The sequence below is a fragment of the Hypomesus nipponensis genome, chromosome 28 (genome assembly GCF_054491055.1).
Source record: "Hypomesus nipponensis isolate SF chromosome 28, ASM5449105v1, whole genome shotgun sequence".
In the NCBI taxonomy this organism is placed as follows: Eukaryota; Metazoa; Chordata; class Actinopteri; order Osmeriformes; family Osmeridae; genus Hypomesus; species Hypomesus nipponensis.
The window spans coordinates 460,001-467,500 of NC_140388.1; the positions used below are offsets into that span (position 1 = coordinate 460,001).

General features: G+C 47.1%; 22 non-coding genes and 4 pseudogenes across 22 annotated transcripts in view; all 26 read left to right on the forward strand.

The window, feature by feature from the left end:
* The first annotated feature begins 39 nt into the window (after positions 1 to 39).
* On the forward strand, positions 40 to 158 carry LOC146216832 (5S ribosomal RNA). Its single transcript, XR_014752993.1, has one exon. It is a non-coding gene; the product is annotated as a 5S ribosomal RNA (ribosomal RNA).
* A 174-nt stretch (positions 159 to 332) lies between these two features.
* LOC146216833 (5S ribosomal RNA) lies at positions 333 to 451 on the forward strand. The gene has a single exon (XR_014752995.1). It is a non-coding gene; the product is annotated as a 5S ribosomal RNA (ribosomal RNA).
* A 182-nt stretch (positions 452 to 633) lies between these two features.
* On the forward strand, positions 634 to 752 carry LOC146216834 (5S ribosomal RNA). Its single transcript, XR_014752996.1, has one exon. It is a non-coding gene; the product is annotated as a 5S ribosomal RNA (ribosomal RNA).
* A 170-nt stretch (positions 753 to 922) lies between these two features.
* LOC146216835 (5S ribosomal RNA) lies at positions 923 to 1,041 on the forward strand. The gene has a single exon (XR_014752997.1). It is a non-coding gene; the product is annotated as a 5S ribosomal RNA (ribosomal RNA).
* Positions 1,042 to 1,219: 178 nt separating this feature from the next.
* LOC146216836 (5S ribosomal RNA) lies at positions 1,220 to 1,338 on the forward strand (annotated as a pseudogene).
* Positions 1,339 to 1,518: 180 nt separating this feature from the next.
* On the forward strand, positions 1,519 to 1,637 carry LOC146216837 (5S ribosomal RNA). Its single transcript, XR_014751970.1, has one exon. It is a non-coding gene; the product is annotated as a 5S ribosomal RNA (ribosomal RNA).
* A 178-nt stretch (positions 1,638 to 1,815) lies between these two features.
* LOC146216838 (5S ribosomal RNA) lies at positions 1,816 to 1,934 on the forward strand. Its single transcript, XR_014751971.1, has one exon. It is a non-coding gene; the product is annotated as a 5S ribosomal RNA (ribosomal RNA).
* Positions 1,935 to 2,114: 180 nt separating this feature from the next.
* LOC146216839 (5S ribosomal RNA) lies at positions 2,115 to 2,233 on the forward strand. The gene has a single exon (XR_014752998.1). It is a non-coding gene; the product is annotated as a 5S ribosomal RNA (ribosomal RNA).
* Positions 2,234 to 2,411: 178 nt separating this feature from the next.
* On the forward strand, positions 2,412 to 2,530 carry LOC146216840 (5S ribosomal RNA; annotated as a pseudogene).
* A 176-nt stretch (positions 2,531 to 2,706) lies between these two features.
* LOC146216841 (5S ribosomal RNA) lies at positions 2,707 to 2,825 on the forward strand. Its single transcript, XR_014751972.1, has one exon. It is a non-coding gene; the product is annotated as a 5S ribosomal RNA (ribosomal RNA).
* A 184-nt stretch (positions 2,826 to 3,009) lies between these two features.
* On the forward strand, positions 3,010 to 3,128 carry LOC146216842 (5S ribosomal RNA). The gene has a single exon (XR_014751973.1). It is a non-coding gene; the product is annotated as a 5S ribosomal RNA (ribosomal RNA).
* Positions 3,129 to 3,308: 180 nt separating this feature from the next.
* Positions 3,309 to 3,427, forward strand: LOC146216843 (5S ribosomal RNA; annotated as a pseudogene).
* A 182-nt stretch (positions 3,428 to 3,609) lies between these two features.
* On the forward strand, positions 3,610 to 3,728 carry LOC146216844 (5S ribosomal RNA). Its single transcript, XR_014752999.1, has one exon. It is a non-coding gene; the product is annotated as a 5S ribosomal RNA (ribosomal RNA).
* A 178-nt stretch (positions 3,729 to 3,906) lies between these two features.
* LOC146216845 (5S ribosomal RNA) lies at positions 3,907 to 4,025 on the forward strand (annotated as a pseudogene).
* A 176-nt stretch (positions 4,026 to 4,201) lies between these two features.
* LOC146216846 (5S ribosomal RNA) lies at positions 4,202 to 4,320 on the forward strand. The gene has a single exon (XR_014751975.1). It is a non-coding gene; the product is annotated as a 5S ribosomal RNA (ribosomal RNA).
* A 182-nt stretch (positions 4,321 to 4,502) lies between these two features.
* Positions 4,503 to 4,621, forward strand: LOC146216847 (5S ribosomal RNA). Its single transcript, XR_014751976.1, has one exon. It is a non-coding gene; the product is annotated as a 5S ribosomal RNA (ribosomal RNA).
* A 180-nt stretch (positions 4,622 to 4,801) lies between these two features.
* On the forward strand, positions 4,802 to 4,920 carry LOC146216848 (5S ribosomal RNA). Its single transcript, XR_014751977.1, has one exon. It is a non-coding gene; the product is annotated as a 5S ribosomal RNA (ribosomal RNA).
* A 178-nt stretch (positions 4,921 to 5,098) lies between these two features.
* LOC146216849 (5S ribosomal RNA) lies at positions 5,099 to 5,217 on the forward strand. The gene has a single exon (XR_014751978.1). It is a non-coding gene; the product is annotated as a 5S ribosomal RNA (ribosomal RNA).
* A 178-nt stretch (positions 5,218 to 5,395) lies between these two features.
* On the forward strand, positions 5,396 to 5,514 carry LOC146216850 (5S ribosomal RNA). The gene has a single exon (XR_014753000.1). It is a non-coding gene; the product is annotated as a 5S ribosomal RNA (ribosomal RNA).
* Positions 5,515 to 5,700: 186 nt separating this feature from the next.
* Positions 5,701 to 5,819, forward strand: LOC146216851 (5S ribosomal RNA). Its single transcript, XR_014752393.1, has one exon. It is a non-coding gene; the product is annotated as a 5S ribosomal RNA (ribosomal RNA).
* A 178-nt stretch (positions 5,820 to 5,997) lies between these two features.
* Positions 5,998 to 6,116, forward strand: LOC146216852 (5S ribosomal RNA). The gene has a single exon (XR_014753001.1). It is a non-coding gene; the product is annotated as a 5S ribosomal RNA (ribosomal RNA).
* Positions 6,117 to 6,304: 188 nt separating this feature from the next.
* On the forward strand, positions 6,305 to 6,423 carry LOC146216853 (5S ribosomal RNA). Its single transcript, XR_014752394.1, has one exon. It is a non-coding gene; the product is annotated as a 5S ribosomal RNA (ribosomal RNA).
* A 178-nt stretch (positions 6,424 to 6,601) lies between these two features.
* Positions 6,602 to 6,720, forward strand: LOC146216854 (5S ribosomal RNA). The gene has a single exon (XR_014753002.1). It is a non-coding gene; the product is annotated as a 5S ribosomal RNA (ribosomal RNA).
* A 180-nt stretch (positions 6,721 to 6,900) lies between these two features.
* On the forward strand, positions 6,901 to 7,019 carry LOC146216855 (5S ribosomal RNA). Its single transcript, XR_014751979.1, has one exon. It is a non-coding gene; the product is annotated as a 5S ribosomal RNA (ribosomal RNA).
* Positions 7,020 to 7,197: 178 nt separating this feature from the next.
* Positions 7,198 to 7,316, forward strand: LOC146216856 (5S ribosomal RNA). The gene has a single exon (XR_014751980.1). It is a non-coding gene; the product is annotated as a 5S ribosomal RNA (ribosomal RNA).
* A 178-nt stretch (positions 7,317 to 7,494) lies between these two features.
* The window catches only part of LOC146216857 (5S ribosomal RNA), a 119-nt gene continuing 113 nt past the window's right edge, over positions 7,495 to 7,500 (forward strand). The window contains exon 1 of the ribosomal RNA XR_014753003.1: positions 7,495 to 7,500. This exon is cut by the window's right edge and continues 113 nt beyond it. This is a non-coding gene — a ribosomal RNA (5S ribosomal RNA).

A 7,500-nucleotide genomic window follows, 5' to 3' on the forward strand; every position in this document is an offset into this window, starting at 1 on the left:
TCTGTATATGGATAAGTAGCCTATGGTTGTCAACTTATTTCGTACGGCCATACCAGCCTGGCAACGCCCGATCTCGTCTGATCTCGGAAGCTAAGCAGGGTCGGGCCTGGTTAGTACTTGGATGGGAGACCGCCTGGGAATACCAGGTGCTGTATGCTCTTTTGCTCATTCACTTAGAAACTGACATCTTGCAATATGCACAAGTAGTCCTTCATGAAAGGGGCTGGAAGCTGTTTTCATTTTGACACGAGAGAGAGAGAGAGAGAGACTACCTTGCATTGTCAATTGCTAAATCTGTATATGGATAAGTAGCCTATGGTTGTCAACTTATTTCGTACGGCCATACCAGCCTGGCAACGCCCGATCTCGTCTGATCTCGGAAGCTAAGCAGGGTCGGGCCTGGTTAGTACTTGGATGGGAGACCGCCTGGGAATACCAGGTGCTGTATGCTCTTTTGCTCATTCACCTAGAAACTGACATCTTGCAATATGCACAAGTAGTCCTTCATGAAAGGGGCTGGAAGCTGTTTTCATTTTGACACGAGAGAGAGAGAGAGAGAGAGAGAGAGACTACCTTGCATTGTCAATTGCTAAATCTGTATATGGATAAGTAGCCTATGGTTGTCAACTTATTTCGTACGGCCATACCAGCCTGGCAACGCCCGATCTCGTCTGATCTCGGAAGCTAAGCAGGGTCGGGCCTGGTTAGTACTTGGATGGGAGACCGCCTGGGAATACCAGGTGCTGTATGCTCTTTTGCTCATTCACTTAGAAACTGAAATCTTGCAATATGCACAAGTAGTCCTTCATGAAAGGGGCTGGAAGCTGTTTTCATTTTGACACGAGAGAGAGAGAGAGACCACCTTGCATTGTCAATTGCTAAATCTGTATATGGATAAGTAGCCTATGGTTGTCAACTTATTTCGTACGGCCATACCAGCCTGGCAACGCCCGATCTCGTCTGATCTCGGAAGCTAAGCAGGGTCGGGCCTGGTTAGTACTTGGATGGGAGACCGCCTGGGAATACCAGGTGCTGTATGCTCTTTTGCTCATTCACTTAGAAACTGACATCTTGCAATATGCACAAGTAGTCCTTCATGAAAGGGGCTGGAAGCTGTTTTCTTTTTGACACGAGAGAGAGAGAGAGAGAGAGAGACTACCTTGCATTGTCAATTGCTAAATCTGTATATGGATAAGTAGCCTATGGTTGTCAACTTATTTCGTACGGCCATACCAGCCTGGCAACGCCCAATCTCGTCTGATCTCGGAAGCTAAGCAGGGTCGGGCCTGGTTAGTACTTGGATGGGAGACCGCCTGGGAATACCAGGTGCTGTATGCTCTTTTGCTCATTCACTTAGAAACTGACATCTTGCAATATGCACAAGTAGTCCTTCATGAAAGGGGCTGGAAACTGTTTTCATTTTGACACGAGAGAGAGAGAGAGAGAGAGAGAGACCACCTTGCATTGTCAATTGCTAAATCTGCATATGGATAAGTAGCCTATGGTTGTCAACTTATTTCGTACGGCCATACCAGCCTGGCAACGCCCGATCACGTCTGATCTCGGAAGCTAAGCAGGGTCGGGCCTGGTTAGTACTTGGATGGGAGACCGCCTGGGAATACCAGGTGCTGTATGCTCTTTTGCTCATTCACTTAGAAACTGACATCTTGCAATATGCACAAGTAGTCCTTCATGAAAGGGGCTGGAAGCTGTTTTCATTTTGACACGAGAGAGAGAGAGAGAGAGAGAGACCACCTTGCATTGTCAATTGCTAAATCTGTATATGGATAAGTAGCCTATGGTTGTCAACTTATTTCGTACGGCCATACCAGCCTGGCAACGCCCGATCACGTCTGATCTCGGAAGCTAAGCAGGGTCGGGCCTGGTTAGTACTTGGATGGGAGACCGCCTGGGAATACCAGGTGCTGTATGCTCTTTTGCTCATTCACTTAGAAACTGACATCTTGCAATATGCACAAGTAGTCCTTCATGAAAGGGGCTGGAAACTGTTTTCATTTTGACACGAGAGAGAGAGAGAGAGAGAGAGAGACCACCTTGCATTGTCAATTGCTAAATCTGTATATGGATAAGTAGCCTATGGTTGTCAACTTATTTCGTACGGCCATACCAGCCTGGCAACGCCCGATCTCGTCTGATCTCGGAAGCTAAGCAGGGTCGGGCCTGGTTAGTACTTGGATGGGAGACCGCCTGGGAATACCAGGTGCTGTATGCTCTTTTGCTCATTCACTTAGAAACTGACATCTTGCAATATGCACAAGTAGTCCTTCATGAAAGGGGCTGGAAGCTGTTTTCATTTTGACACGAGAGAGAGAGAGAGAGAGAGAGACTACCTTGCATTGTCAATTGCTAAATCTGTATATGGATAAGTAGCCTATGGTTGTCAACTTATTTCGTACGGCCATACCAGCCTGGCAACGCCCAATCTCGTCTGATCTCGGAAGCTAAGCAGGGTCGGGCCTGGTTAGTACTTGGATGGGAGACCGCCTGGGAATACCAGGTGCTGTATGCTCTTTTGCTCATTCACTTAGAAACTGACATCTTGCAATATGCACAAGTAGTCCTTCATGAAAGGGGCTGGAAACTGTTTTCATTTTGACACGAGAGAGAGAGAGAGAGAGAGACCACCTTGCATTGTCAATTGCTAAATCTGTATATGGATAAGTAGCCTATGGTTGTCAACTTATTTCGTACGGCCATACCAGCCTGGCAACGCCCGATCACGTCTGATCTCGGAAGCTAAGCAGGGTCGGGCCTGGTTAGTACTTGGATGGGAGACCGCCTGGGAATACCAGGTGCTGTATGCTCTTTTGCTCATTCACTTAGAAACTGACATCTTGCAATATGCACAAGTAGTCCTTCATGAAAGGGGCTGGAAGCTGTTTTCATTTTGACACGAGAGAGAGAGAGAGAGAGAGAGAGAGAGACCACCTTGCATTGTCAATTGCTAAATCTGTATATGGATAAGTAGCCTATGGTTGTCAACTTATTTCGTACGGCCATACCAGCCTGGCAACGCCCGATCACGTCTGATCTCGGAAGCTAAGCAGGGTCGGGCCTGGTTAGTACTTGGATGGGAGACCGCCTGGGAATACCAGGTGCTGTATGCTCTTTTGCTCATTCACTTAGAAACTGACATCTTGCAATATGCACAAGTAGTCCTTCATGAAAGGGGCTGGAAACTGTTTTCATTTTGACACGAGAGAGAGAGAGAGAGAGAGAGAGACCACCTTGCATTGTCAATTGCTAAATCTGTATATGGATAAGTAGCCTATGGTTGTCAACTTATTTCGTACGGCCATACCAGCCTGGCAACGCCCGATCACGTCTGATCTCGGAAGCTAAGCAGGGTCGGGCCTGGTTAATACTTGGATGGGAGACCGCCTGGGAATACCAGGTGCTATATGCTCTTTTGCTCATTCACTTAGAAACTGACATCTTGCAATATGCACAAGTAGTCCTTCATGAAAGGGGCTGGAAGCTGTTTTCATTTTGACACGAGAGAGAGAGAGAGAGAGAGAGAGAGACCACCTTGCATTGTCAATTGCTAAATCTGTATATGGATAAGTAGCCTATGGTTGTCAACTTATTTCGTACGGCCATACCAGCCTGGCAACGCCCGATCTCGTCTGATCTCGGAAGCTAAGCAGGGTCGGGCCTGGTTAGTACTTGGATGGGAGACCGCCTGGGAATACCAGGTGCTGTATGCTCTTTTGCTCATTCACTTAGAAACTGACATCTTGCAATATGCACAAGTAGTCCTTCATGAAAGGGGCTGGAAGCTGTTTTCATTTTGACACGAGAGAGAGAGAGAGAGAGAGAGACTACCTTGCATTGTCAATTGCTAAATCTGTATATGGATAAGTAGCCTATGGTTGTCAACTTATTTCGTACGGCCATACCAGCCTGGCAACGCCCAATCTCGTCTGATCTCGGAAGCTAAGCAGGGTCGGGCCTGGTTAGTACTTGGATGGGAGACCGCCTGGGAATACCAGGTGCTGTATGCTCTTTTGCTCATTCACTTAGAAACTGACATCTTGCAATATGCACAAGTAGTCCTTCATGAAAGGGGCTGGAAACTGTTTTCATTTTGACACGAGAGAGAGAGAGAGAGAGAGACCACCTTGCATTGTCAATTGCTAAATCTGTATATGGATAAGTAGCCTATGGTTGTCAACTTATTTCGTACGGCCATACCAGCCTGGCAACGCCCGATCACGTCTGATCTCGGAAGCTAAGCAGGGTCGGGCCTGGTTAGTACTTGGATGGGAGACCGCCTGGGAATACCAGGTGCTGTATGCTCTTTTGCTCATTCACTTAGAAACTGACATCTTGCAATATGCACAAGTAGTCCTTCATGAAAGGGGCTGGAAGCTGTTTTCATTTTGACACGAGAGAGAGAGAGAGAGAGAGAGAGAGACCACCTTGCATTGTCAATTGCTAAATCTGTATATGGATAAGTAGCCTATGGTTGTCAACTTATTTCGTACGGCCATACCAGCCTGGCAACGCCCGATCACGTCTGATCTCGGAAGCTAAGCAGGGTCGGGCCTGGTTAGTACTTGGATGGGAGACCGCCTGGGAATACCAGGTGCTGTATGCTCTTTTGCTCATTCACTTAGAAACTGACATCTTGCAATATGCACAAGTAGTCCTTCATGAAAGGGGCTGGAAACTGTTTTCATTTTGACACGAGAGAGAGAGAGAGAGAGAGAGAGACCACCTTGCATTGTCAATTGCTAAATCTGTATATGGATAAGTAGCCTATGGTTGTCAACTTATTTCGTACGGCCATACCAGCCTGGCAACGCCCGATCACGTCTGATCTCGGAAGCTAAGCAGGGTCGGGCCTGGTTAGTACTTGGATGGGAGACCGCCTGGGAATACCAGGTGCTGTATGCTCTTTTGCTCATTCACTTAGAAACTGACATCTTGCAATATGCACAAGTAGTCCTTCATGAAAGGGGCTGGAAGCTGTTTTCATTTTGACACGAGAGAGAGAGAGAGAGAGAGAGACCACCTTGCATTGTCAATTGCTAAATCTGTATATGGATAAGTAGCCTATGGTTGTCAACTTATTTCGTACGGCCATACCAGCCTGGCAACGCCCGATCACGTCTGATCTCGGAAGCTAAGCAGGGTCGGGCCTGGTTAGTACTTGGATGGGAGACCGCCTGGGAATACCAGGTGCTGTATGCTCTTTTGCTCATTCACTTAGAAACTGACATCTTGCAATATGCACAAGTAGTCCTTCATGAAAGGGGCTGGAAGCTGTTTTCATTTTGACACGAGAGAGAGAGAGAGAGAGAGAGACTACCTTGCATTGTCAATTGCTAAATCTGTATATGGATAAGTAGCCTATGGTTGTCAACTTATTTCGTACGGCCATACCAGCCTGGCAACGCCCGATCTCGTCTGATCTCGGAAGCTAAGCAGGGTCGGGCCTGGTTAGTACTTGGATGGGAGACCGCCTGGGAATACCAGGTGCTGTATGCTCTTTTGCTCATTCACTTAGAAACTGACATCTTGCAATATGCACAAGTAGTCCTTCATGAAAGGGGCTGGAAGCTGTTTTCATTTTGACACGAGAGAGAGAGAGAGAGAGAGAGAGAGAGAGACTACCTTGCATTGTCAATTGCTAAATCTGTATATGGATAAGTAGCCTATGGTTGTCAACTTATTTCGTACGGCCATACCAGCCTGGCAACGCCTGATCTCGTCTGATCTCGGAAGCTAAGCAGGGTCGGGCCTGGTTAGTACTTGGATGGGAGACCGCCTGGGAATACCAGGTGCTGTATGCTCTTTTGCTCATTCACTTAGAAACTGAAATCTTGCAATATGCACAAGTAGTCCTTCATGAAAGGGGCTGGAAGCTGTTTTCATTTTGACACGAGAGAGAGAGAGAGAGAGAGAGACTACCTTGCATTGTCAATTGCTAAATCTGTATATGGATAAGTAGCCTATGGTTGTCAACTTATTTCGTACGGCCATACCAGCCTGGCAACGCCCGATCTCGTCTGATCTCGGAAGCTAAGCAGGGTCGGGCCTGGTTAGTACTTGGATGGGAGACCGCCTGGGAATACCAGGTGCTGTATGCTCTTTTGCTCATTCACTTAGAAACTGACATCTTGCAATATGCACAAGTAGTCCTTCATGAAAGGGGCTGGAAGCTGTTTTCATTTTGACACGAGAGAGAGAGAGAGAGAGAGAGAGAGAGAGAGACTACCTTGCATTGTCAATTGCTAAATCTGTATATGGATAAGTAGCCTATGGTTGTCAACTTATTTCGTACGGCCATACCAGCCTGGCAACGCCTGATCTCGTCTGATCTCGGAAGCTAAGCAGGGTCGGGCCTGGTTAGTACTTGGATGGGAGACCGCCTGGGAATACCAGGTGCTGTATGCTCTTTTGCTCATTCACTTAGAAACTGAAATCTTGCAATATGCACAAGTAGTCCTTCATGAAAGGGGCTGGAAGCTGTTTTCATTTTGACACGAGAGAGAGAGAGAGAGAGAGAGACCACCTTGCATTGTCAATTGCTAAATCTGTATATGGATAAGTAGCCTATGGTTGTCAACTTATTTCGTACGGCCATACCAGCCTGGCAACGCCCGATCTCGTCTGATCTCGGAAGCTAAGCAGGGTCGGGCCTGGTTAGTACTTGGATGGGAGACCGCCTGGGAATACCAGGTGCTGTATGCTCTTTTGCTCATTCACTTAGAAACTGACATCTTGCAATATGCACAAGTAGTCCTTCATGAAAGGGGCTGGAAACTGTTTTCATTTTGACACGAGAGAGAGAGAGAGAGAGAGAGAGACCACCTTGCATTGTCAATTGCTAAATCTGTATATGGATAAGTAGCCTATGGTTGTCAACTTATTTCGTACGGCCATACCAGCCTGGCAACGCCCGATCACGTCTGATCTCGGAAGCTAAGCAGGGTCGGGCCTGGTTAGTACTTGGATGGGAGACCGCCTGGGAATACCAGGTGCTGTATGCTCTTTTGCTCATTCACTTAGAAACTGACATCTTGCAATATGCACAAGTAGTCCTTCATGAAAGGGGCTGGAAGCTGTTTTCATTTTGACACGAGAGAGAGAGAGAGAGAGAGAGACCACCTTGCATTGTCAATTGCTAAATCTGTATATGGATAAGTAGCCTATGGTTGTCAACTTATTTCGTACGGCCATACCAGCCTGGCAACGCCCGATCACGTCTGATCTCGGAAGCTAAGCAGGGTCGGGCCTGGTTAGTACTTGGATGGGAGACCGCCTGGGAATACCAGGTGCTGTATGCTCTTTTGCTCATTCACTTAGAAACTGACATCTTGCAATATGCACAAGTAGTCCTTCATGAAAGGGGCTGGAAGCTGTTTTCATTTTGACACGAGAGAGAGAGAGAGAGAGAGAGACCACCTTGCATTGTCAATTGCTAAATCTGTATATGGATAAGTAGCCTATGGTTGTCAACTTATTTCGTAC